This window comes from Myodes glareolus, chromosome 14 (assembly GCF_982192425.1).
Source record: "Myodes glareolus chromosome 14, mMyoGla1.1, whole genome shotgun sequence".
In the NCBI taxonomy this organism is placed as follows: domain Eukaryota; kingdom Metazoa; phylum Chordata; class Mammalia; order Rodentia; family Cricetidae; genus Myodes; species Myodes glareolus.
This window is the reverse complement of record NC_142039.1, coordinates 34198449-34223996: the sequence shown is the minus strand read 5'-3', so window position 1 is coordinate 34223996 and position 25548 is coordinate 34198449. Positions and strand designations below refer to the sequence as shown.

The following is a 25548-nucleotide window of genomic DNA, read 5'->3' as shown; positions in this document are numbered from 1 at the left end:
GATACACTGCAGAGAAAAGAGGAGCTGTGCATTTTAATAAAACTCTGACTTGATTGAGCTTGACGGCATTGTGAGTAATTAAAACCCACACCAAATGATGAAGAAGTACTTGCTGGGAAAGGCCTCCAGGACATCTTATAAACAAACACTACCCTCTGTTTTATTATAAATACTGCTGGTGACACTATTACACTAACTCAAAGTATATCTCCAACAAACACACTGCACTGTTTGCCGATGTGATTTTAGTACTTTAGTTACAAATGTGACATGGTGTCAGTTTAGAGGCACCATTTCTGTAGCAGACGCAATTAAGAGAAGAGATAATTAAAGTACCCCATAAGTGATAACTCTCCCTAGGATGTCCCCACAGCTCCGACCTTGAAAGAAGTGGCAAAGGAATGCCAGGAACTACAGGCATAGGAAGAGAAGGGCAATAAGAAATATACTATGTGTAGACTACTGTAGCAAGGAAACTGTGGATGACACAGACCAAGGAGAAATCAGACAGCCAGAGAAAAAAGGGAAGCCATGGTCCTGCACCATGGTCTACAATTTTAACAACCTGCATTTAACAACCTTTAACAGCCAGAATTCATCCAGCATCTACCTGTATCTATCCAGTAAAGGGCAAGCACTAGGAACATGGGACAGATCGCTAAATAATGTTAACACTCAGCACCCTCTCGGTTTCCCCTGCTACTTGCCCAAGGCTAACTCAGTTGCCTTCACTTGAGTCCCTTCAGGTTAGTCTAGTCCAGACAGTTTCTATACATTTGTTCGACTTTCTCCCTTACTTTATTTTGCAGCAGAAAGAAGATTGTCAAAGTGGCAAACAGTGAAAGATTCCTGAAGAGTGGAAGTAGACATTTGCAGAGCACACGAAGCAGATTAAGGTGCGTGCCCAGGTGTTACAGGCTGCCAGTCTCTGCTATGCTGGATGGAGAGGGACGCAGTGAGAGGCAGTCGAGGCAGATACCAGTGTATGAAAGTTGGAAAATCACTAAAGGATTCAGGTGGGGGTCTTTCAGAAGACAGCTTGACTACAACCTGGTCAACAAGCCCATGATTTGTCTAGATTCACCTGGAACCTGAAGGCAATGCAGCTTGGGGCATCCTTTGCTAAAAGCAAAATAATAGCAAGAACAAGGACTCCAAACTAAGAATGTACACTTAGGTAGAAAATCAAACAATTTTTTAGAATTTAAAAAAAAAATTGCCTGGACAAGTGGAAAAAAGTACTAATTTTAGAAGGACTGCAAATGCTCACGGTTAAACATGGGAACTAAGAAACTCTTCTTGCAGGATTCCTATAGCATACCTCACTATTCGCCTAAAAGAACAGTACTTCTCCAGCAAGTTGGTATTGGAAGTGGAGTCTTCTACTGGTAATCTTGCACATCTGATTTCTGAAGAAACCCCCCTAGAACAGGTTCCTGCTCTGTGCTCTTTAAAGGAGGCCTCCCCTTGAAGCTGTGTGAACTGAGCGACTGGCATCAGAAGCAATGGGACAACCCCGACATCACAAAAGGAGCACTGGGGCTCTGCTTCCCGTCAGGGAGATCCCTAGAAGCCATTCGTTCCCACCCAGGAAGGCCAGCACTTGGAAACAATTGCCAGCCACAAAAATAGCCCCCACTTAACGCCAATTAAACCTATTCCCATCTTGACTTCTCTTTAGCTACAGCCCCAAAGGCTCGTCACTTTGTGGGCACTCCACTCCAGCAGGAGGAACATGGAGGGGAGGCTGGAACTGAAAATGAAAACAGTCTTAAGTAACCATGGCTAAATATATCTCATTTGTAATAGATTTTACAAGCACACCCAACCATGAGGACACATTGCAAGAACTCCTCCCTTCCCCTGGAAGAAGCCCGTGCAGCTAAGAGGGTCACGGCTCAAGCTTACTTGCTGATCCGCTGTAGACAGAGCCTCACCCAGGCTCTGAGTGTAACTGGGGATACCAGTCTGTAAACAGTGGCAACAGCGAATGACTGAAAGTAACCACAGTGTCCACGGACTAAAAATGATATATTTGAAAGGCCATTAGCAAGTAAAAGCAGGATGATGCTGTGGCAACTAGGAATGAACAGGGATGGCAAAATAAAAGGAGCATGGCGCCATCTAACCTGGCTCGCATCCTCCAGCTTTAACTAACATGTTCACATGCAGTTCCAGTGTGAGGTGCAGAGACGGCCATCACAGAGATAGAGGCCTGTAAGTAAGCATCTTGATTCTGCTTGTTGATCCCCATCTTCTGGTTCCCTACATCAAGCTTGGTCCTAGGCACTTGTTGCTTCGGTTCTTCAGAGAGTCTGAGGTCTTTCTCTTTGTTCTTGTGCATAAGACCACTTGAAAAGATGCCTTGAAACTCTTTGCCTCCCAGGACAAACCCATCTACTGGCTATTTTTAATCCAAGACATACTTTTTCTACAACCTGGCCAAAGTTCAGTCTCACAGGGAGTCAAAAAAAAAAAAAAAAAAAAAAAAAACAGAAGTGTGTTTTATGTTTGTTGGGGCAGGCTGAGTGTACTTGTGTACTTTGTGTTTTAAATGTTGAAAATATACCCTTTGGGACTTGATTTCCCAGTCTAGATTCCAATCAGTGAAAATACATTGTATTTCCAATAGTGAAAACACAGTAGAATACAGACAGGAAAAAAGAAAACATGTCACCCAGTCACAGCCCTGACCCTAGTACTCTAAAGGAGAATGCCCACAGTACTGCAGGGTCCAGAGAACATGAAAGCCAGGGCTAAGGAAACCCCACAGAAAAGCTGGGATCGGTTACGGAGACTGATCTCCCACAGGTACTTAATCTTTGCCCAAGCTTCACAGCAAACATGCTCCTTTTTCGGGACGTCTTCGCTGCTTCTCAAATAATCCCAAAAGGAGACTCGCTGGACGTCCCATAATGACTAAAACTGCTGATGGGGATAGATTTGTAAACCCAAAATACCATATGTGGAGTCAGAGCATTTTATTTATACCTTGGCCTGATGCTTCGCCCACGCACACAGGATTATGGAAGAAATATATGGCTGCCTGCTGGCCTAGAACTCTCTCAGGCCTTCCCCGGCCGTCTTGGTGAGCTCAGCGACCCTGGGCCAAACAACCATCTGTAGCACAGCAGGCCCTTCCAAGCTGCAGGGAAAGTAACAGAGATTAGAACTGAACCGCTAAACATACCCCTGTATATTTTGTTTCTGTTTCTGTCTACAAGTAGAAACAAGCCTAAGCAGACTCTCTTGGCATAAGATTATAGGTTAAAAAATAAATCCACCAAGTATTACATAATAACAAGATAAGAATAATTAAGAACAATATATTTCCTTTTATAAACTTTGATGGATAACCTTTAAGATGTTTGAAGGGTTATGTTCAGGCCACACACAGGATGGGCAATATTTTTCCTTCATCTTTTTTTTTTTTTACAGAAAAAGGGCTAATTTTGCTTAAAATAGAAAGAAAGCTATGGGCCTTGCATTTATCAGAGGAACAAGCATGCTTTATCATGTGAAGCTATCTTTATTTCAAAGAAAATTAGAACCAAAGCCAAACCTACAGAGGCATATATACAAACATCTGTGGACAAGGAAGGGCTCAGTGGGCCTTTGGTAAAAGTTAAATCTTGCTTTCAGGCTTCATTGACTCCAGAGCTTGAGTGGAAGCAGCCTTGACGAGGGCAGTCAACTTTACAGATGTAGTTCAACCGATACACATTTCACCCCTGTTCCTATTCAGGATTCGATATGCAAAGTTAACCTCAATATATATTCACTCTTTATACCCCCTTTTCCACTCATGGCTAGTCTCTGCAAACAGAAAGGAGACCGTCTTCCTTTAAACGCGCCCATAAGGCAGGGACATTCAGAACGTCTGCTACCATGTGGCACTCTCCCTAGCTGAAGCAGGTTCAGAATAAGAGAGACATGGGAGGAGACACTGGCAACCAATGGTCAGGTAAAATCACAGCTATGGTTCAGCAGGGTCTGCTTTCATCGTCAGCACATCCCCGTGACGTTGATCCTGAGCTATGTCATCAATGGAGAGTGAGCAGAGGCTGGGCAGCCTAAAGAAATTCATCTGCACTACCTTATTTAATGGAGAAGCTTGTGTGGCAGGTTCCCAAACAAAGCTATGCATCCCTGATACCCATAACAGATGCAAATTTACATATATGAAGTAGCAAAAATAATTTTATGTTTGGGGGGAGTCACCACAGCACGAGGAACGGTTTTAAAGGGTCACGGCATTAGGAAGGCTGAGAACCACTGCTCTAAATCTTGGTGTCAAGCTCTTTTTGAGATGATATTAACACTCAAGTCAGCAGGATTCAAGGAAAAGAGAATCTCGTGCAAAGCAGACGGCTCTCATCCCATCAGATGAAAATCAGAATAGAATGAAAGTGTGAGGGTGCCCAAGAGAGAGTTCCACCAGTCAGCTGTTTCAGACTTCAGAAACAACATCAATTCTTCTCTGAGATTGCATGCAGCCACAGCAGCATAGGGATCAATTCTCGAGTAAAACCTCTGTCTCTTGATAGGGAGGTGATCAGGATAAATGGTGGACAGTAAATGGGTAGATAGACTGACAGAAGACAGATGACAGAGATGACAGATAGAAGACATATAAGGAGATAATAGACACAGATAGGTGATAGATTGAGCTGCATATGTTCTGTGTATCTTCGTGCTACATGTCCCAATGTTTCTGCTTTGTTAGAAAATACTAACACACCCACTACTACTACATCGAGGATTCAAATATGGCTTGGTCTGATTCCAGAGCTTAAACTCTTTTCCTGACACCAGAACTTGACTGTGATTGCCAGAGACTGAATGACTCCATTGTATTTAGTCAGCTCCCTCATCCATTCAGGAAACACTTAGAAAGCAGCTATTACCTTCTCGATCCTGAACTGGACTAGAGAAATTCAAGCGAACAATCAATACTGCCATCTCACAAAGGACACATTTGAACTAGCTAAACAAAAAGGAGGATGATCGTTCAGGCAGAAGGAGCTCTGTGGGATGCTCCAGAGCACATGTGTTTGTGCATAACATGGAGAGGGGATGGAGAGAGAGAGAGAGAGAGAGAGAGAGAGAGAGAGAGAGAGAGAGAGAGAGAGAGAGAGAGAGAGAGAAAGGCCCCTTAAGCACAATTAATAAAAACTCTGAGAGAGAGAAATTGGGGTTCAACCTGAAGACCTGAAGAGCAAAACAGCCAGCCGCTGGCTCTTACCTCAACGTCAGTCTGAAATGTCAATCCTGCCTTCAGGAATCTCAGAAGAAGGCTACGTGTTGAAAGCTGTTTCCTCCTGTTTTATAATCCTCTCTAGAGCTGGGATTAAAGGCATGCACCACCTGATTTCCATGGCAATTAGTGTGGCTACTGGTATTAAAGGTGTATGACATTGTTACTACTGAGTTTAAAGGCGTGTGTTACCATTTCCTGGTCTAGAAGGCTGACCAGTGGGGCTGCTTTACTCTCAGATCTTCAGGCAGGCTTTATCTCTTGAAATACAATTGGAATGTCACTACAGGCCCCACACTAAAGCAGGAGGATCCCAACTGAGACAGGGATGGGCATGTGGTTAGAAGTATCAGTTCTCTTGTACTCAGTATCGTCTATTGGGGCTTCTCACTTTCCCTAGGACACAGGAAGAAATACCAGGGCTATCTGCGGGAGGCAGTTAAAGATAAAGAAAACTGTGGTCAGGTGAGTTACTGCTAGAACAGGTAAGGGGATGGAAGCTCTGATGCCAACAGGGCCCGGAATTATATCAAGAATAGGATGCAATTATGGATTTGGGGACCACACTCACAGAGAAGAAGCAACAGTTTGGGGGTAATGATAAAAACGCAGACAGGGCTGTCCAGTTCAGATTTCTATGTGCCAGCGGAGGGGACCTCTCCAGACTCTTCTCCTCCCCCTTTCTCTTATTCCTTTTTTCACTTCTCCATCATTTCCCCACCACCCCCAGCTCGGGGAGTGACATCGGGAGAGTTTGTGCCCAGGGCAGGCGGTCCGGAAGACCTTATCTGACATTTAGTCTGAGGAAACTCTGTGTTCTGAGTGCACACCAAGTCCTAAACAGCCACCGTAACATGGACATGAACTCATACCCCCAAAGCCTCAGCTTCTGCTTTTCTTCATTCAGCAGGAGACATGCCTATTGCACCAAACACACCAACATCTGGCTGCCTCGGTTTGACCCACTTCCTACCTAGTGTGTAGCCGAAAGCAGGGAGCACAAATTAAAGTGAGAGAAAGAAGAACCCCCAAACCACCATCTGCAGCAGGAGACATACGTGAAATGACCCCAGCACAATTCTACAAGTTCTGGAATGGAGGAGTCTGCCATAATTCAGCCTCTCCTGGATCCCTCCTGGCAGCTGACCTGCCAAAGAGCACGGAGCCTGGAGGCTGAATATCTGTATAATGCCTCATAAGGATGGCTCCGGTCATGTGACACAGCAGTGGCTGTCAAGGTAAGTGGTTTTGGCAATAACTGAAGGGAAACAACCTCAGCAGGCTGCTCAGGATGTGTGCAATGCTCAGTCAAGCACGCAAGAGGGCCCTTCTGGCACGTTCGCTGTGGATCCTTCCTCCTTAGGTGACTTCTGGGGGCTCTTTCCATTTGTAATAGAGGGATTTTTTTTATTAATTTATAAATATTTCCACTTCTGTCCCTCCTCCCAATACCCTCCCACTCCCCCCACTCCCTCTCCTTCTCCCTCTCCAGTCCTAAGAGCAGTCAGGGTTTCCTGCCCTGTGGGAAGTTCAAGTTCCTCCCCCCTCCCTCCAGGTCTAGGAAGGTGAGCATCCAAACAGACTAGGATCACAAAAAGCCAGTACATGCAGAGGAAACAAGTCCCAGTGCCATTATCAATGGCTTCTCAGACAGCTCTCATGTCAGCCACATTCAGAGAATCCGGTTTGATCACATGCTCGTTCAGTAATAGGGGGATTTTAAAGAGCAAGAGGGCATTAAAGAAAAGAATGGTTTTCTCTTCAGCCTGTACCTTAACTTTCAACACCATTCACAGAACTTCCGAGATGAAATTGAAGGCTGGCAGAAAAGCCCGCATTTTCAAATCCCGAAGCACTTTAAGCAAAACCTCTTAAAGTTTCAGAGCAGACTCTGATGTGCCTGCCTGAACTTCTGTGTGCAGCCCTCATCACTGTGCTTTGGCCTCTCAGTCAAGCCTCCCCTCGGATACACAGCCAGTCACTCAGCAAAGAGGATATGCCCCAAAATGGATCCTGCACAAGAGGTCCTCCACGGACCCTCAAGACCTGGTGTCCCCTTGTCTGCTGGGATCACTTCTCTGGGGACTCAGTGGTTCTCAGCAGCCCTTACAGCAGTTTCTACAGCTGAGAGGTCTAGGTGGCTCTCCCATCAGGCGCAGCCACCTTGGTCCATCTTCATTGGCTTTGTGCCTGGCTGCAGCCCTTGCCCTACACACATGACTAGACTAGGTGCTTTCATCACTGTTCCACTGCTGTGAAAAGACGTCATGATCAAAGCAACTCTTATAAGAGAAAGCATTTAATTGAGGCCTTGCTTACAGTTTTTATTATCATCACGGTGGGAAGCAGGGTGGCATCCAGGGAGGTGCCTTGGCAGGAAAGCAGGGAGGGCAAGCCTAGGCCTGACATGAGTTTTTAAAAATGCTCACTCCCAGAGACATAGTTTTTTCAATGAAGCCACATTTAATCCTTCTAATCCCTTCAAACAGTTTTGCTCCCTAGTGACTAAGCATTTAAATATATAAGTGAAGAGGGGGCAATCTCATTCAAACTACCACACTAGGCAGCCAGGAAGGTTTTCTTCTTGTAAGAGTACCATAAAGAATGTCTTCCTCTGGCTCAGTGGTGCACTCAGCAGGCAGAGGCTGAGAAGCTGCTGCGAAGGCACAGTTGTCAGAGAAGCTTTGGTTCAATGGGGCAGAACCTTGCATCTAGACCTTCCACCAAAGGGAAAGTGACTTGGAGGCCCTTTAGTCCTTGGGTCCCGAAGATCTTGTATTATTGATTTCATCACCTTCCTGCCTAGTCAAAGGTTGGGTCTGTCTCCAGCAAACACCCAGAAAATTCCACTGTTCATTTAATGCAAAAGCCTCACCTGTGACTTCACCTTCCTCTCCTATTTTATTTTCTGTTCGTCTTTTTGCTTCACTTGGTCTAACTTAGTTTTTCTTTGCTTTTTAGTGAATTTTTGAGTTCGCTATTGTATTTGGGTTCTCCTGTGTTATTATACCAGCAGAAAATTGACTATTGAATTAATGGGTGTTCATTCTGGTCTGCTAGACTTCTTAGGTGGAGTGCTCCCAGGTCACGGCTCCAAGCCTCACTCTTTCAACCTTGTTGACCCTGTGCTGAAGGGCACAGATCGTGTTTCATTGGACCTAATGCTCGTTGACTTTGACTCTGATCCTGAAAACTTGTTAAGCCCTCACAAGCTAGCGAGAAAAGATTGCTGTCTTGGTTTTCTTTTTTTTTAAATTTTTTTATTCATTTTGCATACTAACCAAAGCTCCCCTTCCCTCCTTCCTTTCCCCCCCCCTCTCCCCACATTTTTCACAAGCAGCATCTTTTTCTGGTTTTGTAAATTTGGATGTCTCTGCCTAACAGAGAAAAGTTTATTTAAATATTGTTTGGTTGGTTTTTGCTTTTCAAGACAGGGTTTCTCTATGTAGTCCTGGCTATCCTGGAACTCACTCTATAGACCAGGCTGGCTTGGACTCCCAGAGATCTGCCTGATGCTGCCTCCATAGTGCTAGAATTAAAGGCATACCCCATAACCATCTGACTATTTAAAAATTCTTAACAAAAGCTACATAGTAAAGTCATCAAGGAAAAATTTATATTTAATATATTTTATGCCTTTGCTTACATATTTTAATTTTTATATACTGCAAAGAGTTTCTTTTTCAAAGAACAATTATTTTATTTTTTATTTATTTCATTGAATATAATTATATACTTCCACCCTTCCCTTTCCTCCCTCCAGTTTATCCCATACCCCTCAGCGTCAAATTGATATCATCTTTTTGATTATCATTATATACATGTATGTGTGTGTGAACAAATACAGGAATACGGTCTGCTTGAGTCCATTTTTGTTATTTGTATGTATATGGTTTCAGAGCTAACCACTTTATATTAGATAGCTCATTGGAGTCTCATTCCCAGAACAGGCTAATTCTCTCCTTCCTGGCAATCAAATGCATGAAGTCTTGTTTAGGATAGGGCCCAGAGAAATTTCCTCCTTCCACATTAGCACAGCTTTTGGTATTATTGTTGTTGAGGTGTTGTTTAGACAGCCATATTGTTGAACTATCATGTATGCAACTTTGCTGTTGTTTCTAAGAAACACAAACTCACAGCAGACTTCCCGTCTTCCAGTTCTTTCCTCCCCTTCAGCCACAATGTTCCCTGAACCTTAGGTGTGCAGGAGTTGTGTTGGAGAAATAAGATAAATGCTGCACACTGGGTGCTGGTGACACACACCTTTAATCTCAGCACTAGGGAGGCAGAGACAGGCCTGTGAGTTCGAGTCCATCCTGGTCTACATACTGAGTTCCAGAACAGGGTTCAAAGCTACAAATAAAACCCTGTCTCAAAAAAAAATTAATGCTGCATATTCTCTCTTGTCTGCATGACCCTAGTTGCAAATATTCAGATGTGAGCATATAACCTGGAATGAACCACAGAAACTGGAAAACTAAAAATGGAACATGGGAAACAGGGATCAGAGAGCGGTTTTGAAGGATATGGGTGATATGAAGGGATAAATGGGGCCTATGGGAATGAGCAGCTTTAATTGGGGTAGGAGGAGTCAATAAAGAAGGAGAGGGAGGAGGAGGAAAAGTAATGCTAAGGGTAATTGAAGAAGTTTTAAGGAGTTTTATATTTGCTTAAAATTACATATGATGTCCACAAACACACTCACATGTGCATACACACACACACACACACACACACACACACACACACACACACTTCTTGGGCTAATAATGTTCCCACTGAGAACCATAGACCATACAGCAAAAATTCCAGTACCAGTCATGAGAAACTCCCTTTAAAGTTGTTAATCAGGTAATTCCATGAGACTCCAAAATCAATAGAGGTTTTTGCCTCTTAGAGGTGGAAGGTAAATCCCTATTGCTGACAGTACTCTCATACTTTGGACACAGGACTTCAAAAAGTACAGCTACATCTGACATGAAAGATTCCCTGAGGTTCAGCTTTCATAGCACCAGAAGACACTATGCAAACTTCCAAGGAAAGAAAACAATAAATAGACCTTCCCAGCTGTGATGCCTATGAGCTCGGCAGTGACTAGCCTAGCAAGATGACCCAAGAGGTGTGGTAGAGGCATTTATATCAGTCACCAGCAGCTATATAATTGGGCTTATGGATGAATCAACAGGAGGGAAAGCATACCTGAAACTGGAAACCTAGCCGCCGACTACCCGTGCCTAGAGAGGGCACAGATCTCAGAGGAGAACCTACTACCGCCATATTTCTAGGACAGCACTAATTCCTAACTGCATTTTAAAGCTTATCATTATAGTCACAGAGACATGTAGCTCTCCCCTCTCAAGATGATTACAGAAAACCACAACTGGGGCTGGAGAGATGGCTCAGAGGTTTAGAGCATTGCCTGCTCTTCCAAAGGTCCTGAATTCAATTCCCAGCAACCACGTGGTAACTCACAACCATCTGTAATGAGGTCCGGTGCCCTCTTCTGGCCTGCAGGCATACAGACAGAATATTGTATACATAGTAAATAAACAAATAAATAAATAAATATTTTTTAAAAATTTAAAAAAAAAAAGAAAAGAAAACCACAACTGGACGAAATGCTGCAATCAACTGTTAATGGGGTGGCACATACCCAGCTTTTTAAAGGTAAACAAGAAATCATGTACTATCCTCTCCATGCCACAACACCCTTCCTGTGCCACACTCAAATGAAAATAGAAAAGATGTGTGTCTACTGAGTCCTCAGTTAGTCTCAGAGTTATGTTGGATTTTCTGGAAGCACTCTCCTGAGATTTGATGGAGAAGCTGTAATTCTGTAATAGATGGAGAAAGTGTTCTTATATTCATAATCATTATCCAAGCAGTAGCTAATCAAATTCATAAAAATCACCTGTGGTTTGAAATACTTCAACCAAGCAAAACCCATTACTGTTTTCTGGATGCAGATAACTGTCTGTGGAGAGGTTTCCATCCTGCTTTTTAGGATTTTATCCTGGTTGGGGGAAGAATGTATGTAGTCAAATAACAAAATCTATTGTGAAATATATTTTTGTCTTTTTACAAAAGAAAAAAATGAGCAAAAAGTAGTTAGCATACTAAAAGTCTCATGACCAGACAGGGACTAAGTTATACCCTAGACTCAAAATTCTAGGCTCTAAATACAAAGAGTTCCCATAGAAGTATTGGAGGAAGTCAGCTTGTTGGTTCCTGGCTGCTCAGCCCCAAAATAATCACACAGAAACTATATTAATTAAATTACTACTTGGCCCATTAGCTCTAGCTTCTTATTGGTTAGCTCTTACATATTAATTTAACACATCTTCATTAAACTGTGTATTGCCAAGTGGCAGTGGCTTATCAGGTAAAGTTCCATCTGGCTCCAGCAAGGCTACATGGCTTCTCCCTGACTCCACCTTCTTTCTCCCAGCATTCAGCTTAGTTTTCCCCACCTACCTCTATTCCCTGGAAAGGCTTAAAACAGTTTCTTTATTAACCAATAGTATTCACAGCATACAGAACAGAATCCCACATCATCTCCCCTTTTCTGTTTAAATATAAAGGAAGGTTTTTTAACTTTAACATAGTAAAATTACATATAACAAAACAGGTATCAAGCAATAATTACAGTTACAATATGTATATCTACTTTATCTTTTATCATCACTAAGTAAAACTGTAATAATAACTATCTATTCTTCATCTACATCAAAGACTCTGGAAGAACATGGTATTACCTAAATAAACAATAAGTTGTTTATAAACAATTTCCAAAAATCTAGAAATGACAGAGACATCTCACTGCCTGAACAGTCACCTAAAGTTCTTTTGTACCTTTGGGGCATCCATCTTCAGTCTACAGGTCCACAGTATCCAGCAGACTTTTCCATGAATCAGGAAATTTCAAAGACAGTTTCACCTATATTGGTAGTTTGTCAGTAACTTTCTTCTGTGTCCTGCAGAATGCCTGGCGGACTCTTTCAGGAAGCAGGTACCCCAAAGGACCATCTTACCTTTAGGCAAGTTTAGCAGCCATTTCTCTGTGGGTCCTGCATGTCCAGTCCATCAAGAAGTCCAGGCAAGAGCAGCTTCTTGCCCAAATGGCTAACCAACTCCATAAGGAGCCTCTTCAATGTCCATCATTCTTTTGAAGTAAACTGATGCTGCCAGGAGCATATGTGTCTCATTGTCATGAAAAGTCCTAACTTCTTAAAACATTTTAAATGTCATATTCTGAAGGTCTTTGAAAGATCTGAAGAATACCTATCTAACTGAAATATATATATATTTATATATATATAACCTAACTAACATAACTACAAGTTTGACTATTATAGATAATTATCTATTAACCTGAATTTTTAAATTATACATTATATTTTTTAAATAAGCTGCACAAACACAATACCTTAATCAAGAGCAGAAATGTATACATAAAGTATAACAAAATTGACCTTAAATTTGCATCAATAGACCAAAATCTATACAAATGCAAATTTCTGTAGAATATTCCCCTTTAAATGTAAAGAAACATTTATAAACAATGTTTGGGAATATGGGCATAGTTCTTCTCCAAACTGCTTCCTGCTTTTTGTTGGATGAAGTATCTTGGGGCTGGTGTTCACAGTGACATTTCAAGGGGTCTTTATCCATCAAATCACATTAGTCTGGAATTAATCCACAGGTTCTCATCTTCTGCGGAAACAAAAGCATAACTTTTTTTCCAAAGCAAAAAATCCTTAGATCCAAATTTTGAAGACAAGATACCTTTAAAGTATATATGTTGGTTACTTATCTCCTTCACAGTCAAAAAAATTTTTAAAAAAAAACACACACAATAATATGCATAATCCAGACTCTCTGTGAATTTTCCATCTTTTTGTGCCTCATTTTTCTTTACTTCTTTTAATATATGACTGTCTATACTCTGCCTCTTTAAAGACTTTACCTTTTTTTAAACCATTTACTTCTTCTTATAACTGTCTATATTCTTTTTCTTCTGTCTCCCAAGCCTATGTACATTTATCCAACACTGTGACCCATTTGATCTGAATCTATCCTATTGTGTGTCTGTAATTCTTTACTGTCCAAGAGTGCTTCTTAAAATGTTAAGCACTTCTTAAAAACTTAAGCTGTGCAATTACTAGGGTATATACGGCCCTGCCTGCTTGGTCCGCACAGTCCAACATGGTGGAAGTCCATTCACTGTCTCTGCAAGCCATGTACATTGCCCCAGTTTTAGGCACACAGCAGGTCCATGTTGCCATTAAGCAAGTTGTAGTATGTTGCTCACAAAACCCATTTAAATGCTCAGCCTCCTGAAAAAGTTAGAGCTCCCACTGGCATCATGGCCCAGAAAGCTGGCATTTCAAAACCATGGCTTTTATTCTGTTACTGCTAAATCAGGAAAACCTCTCTTATAGAAGTCATGCCTCTGCTTGCTTCTAAAAAACAGAGCCCACCCCAGAAAAAGCCACTACCAAACCATACTTAACTCTGTTCTTTTGTGTCTAGGATTCCTTTTTAAGCTTTCTCAGGCTTTACATGGATTTAGACCACCACATTGGGCGCCAATTTGTTGGAGAAAGGCTGCTTAGTTATTCCGGCCACTCAGTCCTGAAATAACTACATAGAAGCTGTATTAATTAAATCACTGCTTGGCCCATTAGCTCTAGCTTCTTATTGGCTAATTCTTATATATTAATTTAACCCACCTCCACTAATCTGTGTATCACCACGTGGCAGTGGTTTACTGGGTAAAGTTCCATCCAGCTCCAGCAGGACTATGTGTCTTCTCCCTGACTCCATCTCCTTTTTCCCAGCAGTCACCTTAGTTTTCCCCACCTACCTCTATTCCCTGTGCAGACCCAAGACAGCGTCTTTATTAACCAATGGTATTCACAGCATACAGAGGGTAATCTCACATCAGAAGAACAGTTCTATTGGGTTCAAAAGTTCACCCTCAAGCAGAAGAAAAATGTAAGTATTTTTTCAGACAGAATATTAATAAGGCAGAGCTGACTTGCCAGCCCTTTGTTACACTGCTATGTAGAGACCACTTTCTAGATGAGAGGTTTCTCAGTAGACCATATACCCAAGTTGGTTGCTGTGAGCCAGAACAAAAGGAGTGCCAGAGTGTGGGATCTTTGCTCCACTGGAACACAGCTTCTGCATATTTGGAGCACAGTACTGCCTTCTGCAGGCATCTGGAAGGGGAAGCACCCATACACAGACAACCCAGAAGCACCGTCTTTGTGGTTTACTAAGTCCTCAAGGGTTTCATAAGCAAGAGAGTAGGCTAAGCAATGCCCATATTTAATGCACTGTCATAGATAGCCTTTACAGGGCTCCCTTTAACTTTGTATGCTCACAGTGAATCCACATGCTGGCCCCCTATCTGGCCTTCCCAACTTTCAGTTCTCCTGAGCCAGTTTCACATACACTCAACAGCAAACATTAGTGAATTAGGTGTTACTTGCTAGAAAATCTGAACACTCATCAAAGACCATAGCCTTAAAGTACATCCGTTCATCACAGGACAAACCACACTGTTCTCTCGGATGGAAGAAACAGGCACTGCAGAGAATTGTGGCACTTGATTCAAAGAGAAGGGGGTGTAAATAGTCTTGAGCCAGACTCATGTTCTTTGATTCTTAGCTATCAGCAAATGATACAGCATACAATGAAGAAAAAACTTACTCCCAGATAGTTTATTGCTTTTGAGGCTATTGTGAATGGGAAAAGATCCATGATCTCTTTCTCAGTGTGTTTGCTGGAGGTCTATAGAAAGGCTACTGGAGAGGGAGGGGGGGAGTGGGAGGGCATTGGGAGGAGGGGCGTAAATGGAAACTTTTTATAATTTAATAAAATTACTAAAAAAAAATTAAAAAAAAAGAAAGGCTACTGTTTTTATAGTTGATAATATACCCTGAAAAGTGTGGCTTATTTTTAGTTAGAAGTTCTCTAGTAATTTTGAGGATATCTTACATATAATATTGTATAATCTTAAACAGAGTTAACTTCTTTTTTCCTATTTGCATTCCTTTAATTTCTTCTCATGTTATATTGCTCTAGCAAGTGCTACAACCTATACTGAAAGAAAGAGGGGATAGTGGAAAGCCCTGTCTCATTCCTGATTTGAATGGGATTACTTCAAATTTTTCTCCATTAAGGATGATACTGGCTGTAGTTTGTCATATATAGTTTTTAGTATGTTGAGGAATGTTCCCTCCAATACCACTCATTCTAGGAATTTTTTCAGGAATGCAATTTTCATTTTGTCACCGGTTTTTCTCTGTATCTATCGAGGCAATCATGCAATTTTTGTCTTATGTGATTTATTTTATTCATTGACTTATAGATATTAAACAATTCTTGCATTTCTATGATGAGGCCAACTTGATCATAGTGGATGCTCTTCTTGATGTGTGCCTGTAATCCATTTGCTAATATGGATTTTATGAAGATTTTAGTATTTGTGTTCATTAGGAACACTAGTCTGTGGTTTTCTTTTTTGTTGTATCTTTACCTGGTTTGGTCATTAAAGTAATACTGACTTCATAAAGGAATTCATTCTCTCTGTTTTACTTTATTTTTAACAATTTAAAAAGTATGAATTTCAGATTAATTTGACAATATGGTAGAATTCTTCTGTGAACCCACTAGGGCTTGAGCTAGTTTTACTGAGAAGGCTTTTTATTAATATTCCAATCTCTTTACTTGTTATGGGTTTATTTAGGTTGTTGATCTCTTCTTAGTGTAATTGGACAAATACAGTAATTTGGATAAATATAGAAATTCTGTTTACTTTGGATTTTCAAACTTAATGGAGTACAGGTTTTTGAAAGAATTCCCTTATAATATTCTTAATTTCTTTGGTATTTTTCCTATTTCTCTATTGACTTCTAATCAACATAGGTCTTATCTTTCTTCCTATATGTTAGTTGGACTAAAAGTCTATCCATTTTGCTTACCCTCCCAAAGAGTCAGCTCTTAGATTCACTGATACTTTGCATTGTTTTTGTCTTTGTTTCTCTCTCACTAGTTTATGTTCTTATTTTTGTTATTTCTTGCCATCTATTGCATTTGTTTTTAGGTTGTTATTGCTTTTCCAAATTCTTTTTAAGAGATGCCAAGCATTTTCTTTAGAACTGCTTTCAAGGAATCTCAGTGTTTATGTTATACAGAAATGAGAAAACAGACATTTGATAAACTCCTAGAAGTCTCTGCAACATTGAGATGTCTTTGAACATTTGTGTTGATTTTTAAACTTAATATAGCGACATCACTTCACTCTTTGATGTCATCCCTCCAATGCCTCCTGTGTTTTCTCTTGTATGAGGTTCTCACTTTTAAGCTTTAACTACCTGTGCTTCCTTTAGAATATCCACAGACATTAGTTAGCTAGTAAGGAACCAAGGTGAGGGAGTGGATCTTTCAAGGAAGGAGAAATAGAATATAATGTTACAGGGAGTTACAGGAAAAATATGAACAGAAAGATTAAATTGTAAATGGAATGGAAGAATAGGGTAAAGGAGGAAATAAAAGGAGAAATAATTAATACTGTAAGTTCTTTTTGAAAAAAAATGGAATCCTGCTACTGTAGAAGCTTCCTAAAATATGTACTTATAAAAAGGAATCTAAATAGGGTTATTATATAATGGGATAGTTAATACCAAAACATCTTATGCTACCAATTAAAACTCCCAGTACCAAAAATGGGTTGCATCTTTTTTGAGTTGTTGGCAAAAAGATCACAAAGACACTCCTGTTTTACTTAGGGTTACTATTGTTGTAAAGAGACACCATAATCAGGGCAACTCTTATAATGAAAACATTGAATTGATGGGGTTCACTTACAGTTCAGAGGTTCAGTCCCTCATGGCAGGGAGTCAGAGGTGATACTGAAGCTAAGACTACTACATCTTGCAAGCAACAGGAGATCAACCTCCACATTGGGTGGTATCCTGAGAATATGAAGCCTCAAAACCTGTCCCCACACTGACACACTTCCAACAGAATGTGTGGCCCAAATTAAAGGTGTGCCCTGTAGCCTCCATGTCTGGATAAAAAGCTGTGTCATTCAGCCTCCTCCAACAAGGCCACACATCTTAGTACTGCCACTCCCTATGAGCTTATGGGGGCCAAATACATTCAAACTACCACACTCCCTGACATTATGCATTATGAAATATTGTCAGTGGTTACCCTCCAGAAGCTGATGGTAAGACCTACTGCTGAAGACACCACATAAATAATTACATAAGTAATCAAACATGGAGAAATCAAGTTGGTGCTTGATTTAAGAAGCTTCATCCCTGCTGATTAGCATCCTTCATGCTGAAAGATACTATATATACTGCCAGAGAAGAAATGAAATCATCAACTCACCCAGCTATGAACCTGTGAACTACAGTAGCAGCCTGCATGGAAGATATGCTCCCTGGTGCAATAGTGGCACACATGTTAAAGGAATAACCAATACTTTTTTAAATTGGATTTAACACCTCTTCTGGCAGATGTAATCCATAAATGACACTGTTAATGAAGTCAAGTACTTAAAACTAGATGGGTCATAGGTCCTAAGAGAAAGCGTACTACTATTATTCTGCTAAATGAACATAGCAATAAATGACTCCCAATGACATATTGCATACCCATAGATTAATACATTGGCTCAACTCTCACCAAAGAAGATTTTTCTTGCACTAAATAGAAATTAACACAGAGATCCAGTACTCAATGATACATATAAAATTAGAGACTTTGGATCACTCAGTCCTAAATAAAATGTCTTCATCACACTTCTCCCCTCAAAGCTCAGAGATTTATGCAAAAGAGAAGGCATCAAGATTGTAGGAGCTAGAGGTGGTGGATATCTCCAAAGAAAGAACATTTTTCAGACACAATATGCCTGATGCATGTATGAACTCACAGAGACTGTGGCCATCAGTATAAGACCAGACAAATCCCAGTATGGAGAAAGGGAAGTGATCAAAAAGGCTCACCCGTTACTAAGAAGCTATTTGCAATTAGTAGCTGCTAGGAGAGGAAGGACAAGTCTCCACCAACACAGTAACACTGAGAACATGAACCACACTCCCTGGCAGGTCTTATGCCCAGGAGTAATTGACCAACACAAAATAGGAAATAGGGACTCTGTGGGTTTTGGGTGCTTTTTATTTTTGGTTGTTGTTATTTTCATTTGTTGTTCTTTTATTGTTGTGTTTTGTTTTGTGTGTCAACTTGACACAGGCTAGAGTTATCAGAGAAGAAGGAACCTCAGTTAAGGAAATACTTTATTGAGATTGTTGTAAGTCATTTTCTCATTTAGTGATCAACGAAGAAGTGCCCTGCCCATTGTGGGTGGGGTTATTACTGAGCTGGTGGTCCTGGGTTCTACAAGAAAAAAGACTGAGTAAGCTGTGGAAAGAAAGCCAGTAAGCATCTTCCTCCATGGCCTTTGCTTCACCTCCTGCTTCCAGGATCCCACACTGTTTGAGTTTCTGTCCTGATTTTCTTCAATGATGAACAGTGCTGTGGAAGTTTAAGCCAAATAAACTCTTTCCTCCCCAACTTGCTTTTGGGTCACAGTGTTCCATTGCAACAATAGAAACGCTAACTTAGACACAAGTAGATAGAGTAAATGGCAGTGTGGTTCTAATTTATCAACTTCTGTTATAAAATTATCCATCCTTATTTTAAATCTCCCTCAGACTCTACAAAAAAAGTTGGAAATACTTACCTTCATGGTAGGTGATACATTGTCCTGAGTTGGAGTTCTATAACTACACAAAAAGCAGAAAATGAGTTAAGCTCACACACTCATTGCTCTCTGCTTCCTGACTGGGCACAGTGTGACCAGCTGTTATAAGTCTCTACTGCCAGGAATTACCTGAGTGTTACCCACAATGGTGAGCCAAAATAAATCCTGACTTACTCAAGTGACTTTGGTCGGGTATATAGTCTCTGCAAGCAGACAAGTAACTAATACACCCTCAGAAAGACATTTTCACATTCACTGTAGAAATGTGCTTGGATGGAAAATGCTAGAATGGCTGATATCAAATGGTCCATGAGCTAAAGTTGAAATAGTGTTGTTAAATTTAGAAATGAAGTTGGATTTATGAGAAAACCCAAAGTCCCCGTGGAAACAGAAATTCTGATGTCTCAGGCTACAACTCTCAGCATTTGCAGTGGTAGCCCTGGAGCCTGTTCTTACCCAATGATCTTTTGAATGGTTTTCTTCTTGATGCACTAAGAGATTCCAACAGAGAAATGTCTAGAGCCTTGCTAAGATTTGCTTTGGTATTTACAATGCTAATTTATTTCTTCTTAAATAGTTGTATACCCAAGTTTAATGCAGTATATTCTTCCTAGGAAAAGTATTTACTCTTTCACCGATGTATAAATTATAATAATATCTCTTTCTCTTTGCAACCATGTTCATGATTCCCCAAACTCTATCTGGTCAAAGAAAAATAGGCACCTACATCTTCTCCTGGTAGAGTCCAAAGCATAGTCAAAATGATACAACTGTCTCTCCATTTTCATCAAAATCCTTTATTGCAAGTTCTGAATTAAATTCTTTCTGTTGATTCACTGAAAATTTTGCAAACAATAAAAGGTGATTTAATATGTTTGGCACATGTTGAAAAGAAAATGGTTTGTTATTTAATTTTCCAAATCAAGAAAAAAAATCCACTGAGACGACATTTTTTTCCCAGATATTCTTGGCAGTTGTCCCTATAAAAGAACAATTGTTTTTACTTCTCCATCTAATGACAACCAGCACAAAGGTGCTAATGCCAAAGCCTCTGCCAACCAGGAACAGCCACCAAAGCAGAGCAGCGGGGAAACAAATTGGGGAAACTTGAGATGTCAGCTTTGACAGGAAGCTGAAGATCAAACAAACCAAAATTGTTTCTCTTTCATGCTCTCCCTGATGAATTTGCTTTTAAGTGCTGAATTTTCTGCAACTTCCACTTATATAGCGGTCAGAGTCCAGGGATATCTATCTAGGGTGAAGCAAAGAGAACAGAGGATGTTTTCCTGTCTGTCCCTCATCTCAGAGTCATTTGTGGTTTCCTGATTGTGTCATCATATTAAGTCTACCACAGAGGAAATATATACTTGGGCATCCAAGAAGATAGACAGAAAAGAGCTCAGCCTCCATATTCTGAAAGCCCACTAGTGTGCTGACCTTTATTAGCCTAACATGGTGGCCATCTCTGAAATTTTTTTTAATCAAAAATCGTCTTTGAAGTGTTTATACCAAGATACGGTATATTCTGAATCAATCTGTGATTCCCTACTACTTACAGATATTCGTAAGATTTTGATGTTAGGAGAAGAAAAGAAGGAAAAAGGGAGGGAGGGAGGAATGAGGGAGGGAAGGAGGAAGGGAGGGAGGAAGAGAGGGAAGGAAAAACAAACCCACAGTACTTCTCACAGGAAAAAACATGGCCACTAATGTGCCTGGTTTCTAAGTTCCCAGTATCTTCTCCCAGGGTTCACAATAACCTGTGGAAAAGCTGACGACTATCTTCAGTGCAGTGAGAAATAAAACAATATGATGTCAATTGAGGAGGTATTTTTGGAACCTTATGAAGACTATCGTTTTATTCCTTAATTATTTACTTTTCTGTTGGAGTGACAAAAGGTATTTTAACAAAGAAAATGATAATGATGGGCAGTGCAATTTATTGGTTTTTTTTCACATTTGTGCTTTGTAAGATTAAAATGTTGGTGTCGGTGAGACTGGAAGGTCATGAAACACATTACATAATTTGAGTACTTTTTCTGTTTCTGGGGATGCCTGGGACATTTAAATGATGCTCCATCTCAACCTCAAATCAGTTGCATCAGCGCCTCTAAAGTCGAGGCTCCTCATCGCTGTGCTTTCACTGTGTCCTGATGTGAAGATCATATGGAGAACCTGTGAGGGAGGGAGCTTCGCAGAGCTCCAACTGTGTGCTTTCAATCTTGAGGTTCTGTACTTCAAAGCAGTACTGCTTAACTATCAATACACCCGAGGAGTTAAGTGCTGTTCAGCATCATAAATAACCCCCAAATCAAAATTGGGTCATTAGAAATTATTTCAAAAGATAGAAAATTGTGGCATGGTAGCTTGGCAGCAGGAGGTTAAAGTTCAAAGCAGGGTCCCATGAACATTTGCATCTTGTTTTCACAGAAATTGTTTTTAAAAAAATGAGCTCAAATGTAAAAAAACCTAATTGATAAATAGAGGGTGTGGAAAGAAAGGATGTTTGGGAACATGGAAATTGAGAGAAATGAGAAAGAAAACCATCAGTCATTAAAACTACAGTACAATATGACTTCAGACTTCTGAGAAGGACTGTGAAAACCAATCCATCAGTCTGATAATGAAAACTATCTTCATCCATTGGGCATCTGTCACATCAGCTGCAGTCCAGGCGCCTCCCAAACCCCAGGAACTGATTTCTCATAGTTCTGGGCTCCAAAAACTCGAAGATCAAAGCACTTGTGGTTCTGGTGTCTGGGGAGGGCCCATCTCCAGATTAGTTAGGGATTGGGATTTCAGCCATTCTGGATGGACACAAACAAACAGCGAGATCATGACGCTAACTGTTGGTAAAGATGAAGAAAAGTTAGGATTTTTTCTCATTTTCTTTTTCTTTTTTTATTAATTTTGCTTTGTTTTCACAACCTGATCAATGTTTCCCTTCCCTCCTCTACCCCCAGGCCCTCCCCCAACCTCTGCTCTCCCACTCTTCCCATTCACTCCTCATCCTCTGTTTCTCTTCAGAAAAGGGTGGGCCTCCCATAGCTATCAGGCAGCCATGGTATATCCAGCTGCAGTGACACTAGGTACTTCCTCCTCTATTAAGGCTACACAAGGCAATCCAATAGGAGGAAAGAGTACCAGAAGCCTGCCAGAGTCCGAGACAGTCCTATTCCCACTGTTAGGAGTCCCACAAGAAGACCAAGCTATATAACTGTAACATACACATAGAAGGCCTACATCAGTTTCATGCAGCCTCCCTAGTTGTCATTTTAGTCTCTGTGGGTCTCTATGAGCCCAGGTTTGCTGATCTGTGGAGTTTTTATGATGCCCTTGACCCTACTGGCTTCTATAATCCTTTTTTCCTCTTATCCACAGGATCCCCCAATCTCCACTTAATGTTTAGCTGTGAGTCTCTGAATCTGGTTCTACCTGTATGAAGGTTATCTGATGACAATGGGGCTAGGCGCCCACCTATGAATGTAGCATAGTATCATGGGAGTCATTTTATTGACTTTTTTCCAGTGGTATTTGGTTCTATGATAGGCCTCTGAGGTATCCCGCCTCTGGATCCTGGCCCTCAGGGGTGAGCTCCTTCTCAGGTTGTGAGTCTAAGCCGTGCCAGTCATTGGTTGGTCACTCCCACAATTTCTGCACCACCTTTACCCTAACACATCTTGTACGTAAGACGAATTGTAGGTCAAAGGTTTTGTGGTTGGCTTGGTGTCCTAATACCTCCACCGAAAGTCTTTCCTATACCTGGTTATAGGAGATGGCCAGTTCAAAATCTGTATCACCCTTTGCTATGAGTCTGAGCTAGGACCATCCTCATAGATTGCTGGGAGTTTCCATTGCACTAGCAGTGCTCCCAGATATGGCCCCAGATTCCATTTGTCTCTCCCAGTACTCTCTTCCTCCATCTTCTCCGCACTGATCCCTCTTGCCCCCATTCCTACCCCCCAATCCAGACCTCTCCCTCCGACCAATGACGATGTTTATTCTAATTCCTCTTCACAGTGAGATTTGTGCAAACTCCTGAGTCCTCCTTGTTATTAAGCTTCTCTGAGTCTATGGATTGTAGCTCGGTTATCCTTTAGTTTATAGCTAGTATCTACTTATAAGTGAGTGCATAGCGTGTTTGTCTTTCTGGATCTGGGTTACCTCACTCAGTATGATCTTTTCTTGTTCCATCCATTTGCCACCAAATTTCATGATGGCATAGTTTTTAACAGCTGAGTAATACTTCATTGTGTAAATGTATCACTTCTTTTACTCCTTTCTTCGGTTGAAGGACATATGTATATAGCTGATAGAAAATTTTAAAGCAATAGCTGCTTTGGAATAGTTTGGCAGATTGTTAAAAAGAGAATTATACATGTAATACATAACCTAGTAACATGACTCCTAGGCATTTACTTAAAAGAAATAAAATATATGTTCACATAGATCTTGTGTAGAGGCCATCATCTTCCAGTAATTCCCCAAAATGGCACTACAAATAAAAAGAGGAAAGATGCCTACTCTATTATCTCTGGGACTTTTAGGAAACACAGTAACATACATGTGATTCTAGAAGGTGATGCAATATTCTGATAGGAATGCCTCACATCTTTGCCACGACAACAGTGATACACAAGATGCTACTGTCATGTTGTAAACAAGCAAGTTAAGGATAAGATTCTTGCCAAGAAAATTAATATTCATATTGAATATAATAAGCATTCTCAAAGCAGAGATGTGTTTCTACATAAGTGTAGGAAATGATCAAAAAAAGGAAGCTAAAAAGGAAGGAACCTGGGTTCAACTGAAGTGTCAGCCAGCTGTACCCAAAACAGCATATTGTATAAGAACTAAAAGAAAGGAGCCTGAGAGAATGGAGCCCATTTCTTATTAATATATTACTTGCTAGATCTAGAAAATAATTATTATTATTTTTACTATTATTGACCTAGACTAAAATATAAAAACTGTGTATAATTGTTTATAGATACTTTAAATCAACCAGAATGGAAATAATCCCAAATCTGGTTTGGGCTGAATGTTCATGTCCTCCAAACTGACATACTGAAACCCTAAGGTGAATTGTTTTGGAGATGAGGGCTTTGGAAAATGATCAAGTTGCCTCTCGGCTTTATAATAATGGCCTCTAAAACAGAATGATAAACTCTCTCTTCCAAATGATAGAAATCCGAGAGTTAAGTCTCAGAAACCATATTCAGTCCTTAATGGGCCAAACAAGTTAAGGAAAGGCACTTGTCATTGGCACATCCTGTCACTGTTTGCCTCCTTAGATTTCCTTCTGAACATTGAAGTTCAGGAATAGTAGGACTGATCCATGATGCCGTTGTGAGGTTGGACTGGAACCATCCCTGTATTGGCTGCTTTTGTGTGTCAACTTGACACAAGTTAGAGTCATCAGAGGAAAAAGCCTCAGTTGAGAAAATGCTTCCATGAGATCCAGCTGTAAGCATTTTCTCAATTAGTGATCAATAGGGAAGGGCACAGCCCATGGTGGGTGGTGCCATTCCTGGGCTGGTGATCCTGGGTTCTATAACAAAGCAGGATGAGCAAACCAAGTAAAGCAAACTAGTAACTAGCACCCCTCCATGGCCTCTGTCTCAGCTCCTGCTGTTGACTGAGTTTCTGTCCTCCCACCAGGTCCCAAATAATCATACAGAAGTCTATATTAGTTATAAACTGGTTGGCTCATTAGCTCAGGTTTCTTATTAGCTCTTATAACTTATATTAACCCATTATTCTAATCTATGTTAGCCACATGTCCGGTACCTTTTTCGGCAGGGCAGGTCCATTTTTTGGGAATGTGGGCATAGTATTCCAGGCTACTTCCTGCTGGTTGGGGGCACTGATAATCTTATGAGGACATAAAGAAAATTTAGAATTATGATTAAGTCCTGACTGGAGTATCCTGTGAGTCTTGATAATCTCAGGCAGCATCCTGAATCTGTTCTGGATGTAGAACTCAGACATCTGGGCCATCTGTTCCTACTGGAGATTTCTCAGGTGGTCTTCCTTGATCAACCCTGATTTTTCTTAAGTCAGAATAAATCTACAGCCTCTCATTTCCTGTGGAAACAAAAGCAAAATCTCTTCTCCAAAGTAACATAGCCTTTTGGCTTCAATTTTGAAGTCAAGGTATTTTCAAAATACCTATCTTGGATTAGTTCAGCAGCATTTATACATCTTTTAGCAGCTGTTGTTCCTTCCTCAGCATTCAAACAATTCAAAGAGAGCATAATAATATACAGTATCCAGATTCTCTGTGCATTTTCCATCTTTATGTGGCTTTACCTTAACCTCTATTTCTTTTATTTTTATTTTTACTTTTTGAGACAGGTTCTCTGTATATCTTTGGCTGTACTGGAACTCCCTTTGTAGACCAGGCTGTCCTTGAATTTACAGAGATTCACCTGCCTCTATCTCCCAAGTGCTGGGATTAAAGGTGTGCACCACGACACCTTGAACTCACAGAGATCTATCTGTCTCTGCC

The 25548-nt window shown here is 40.7% G+C and overlaps 1 long non-coding RNA gene across 1 annotated transcript in view; it reads left to right on the top strand.

The window, feature by feature from the left end:
* Positions 1–25548, top strand: part of LOC125417385 (uncharacterized) — a 200008-nt gene that overhangs the window by 145261 nt on the left and 29199 nt on the right. The window contains exons 2-3 of the long non-coding RNA XR_015734851.1: positions 810–2217; positions 6165–6495. This is a non-coding gene — a long non-coding RNA (uncharacterized LOC125417385). The remainder of the gene's footprint in view (positions 1–809; positions 2218–6164; positions 6496–25548) is intronic.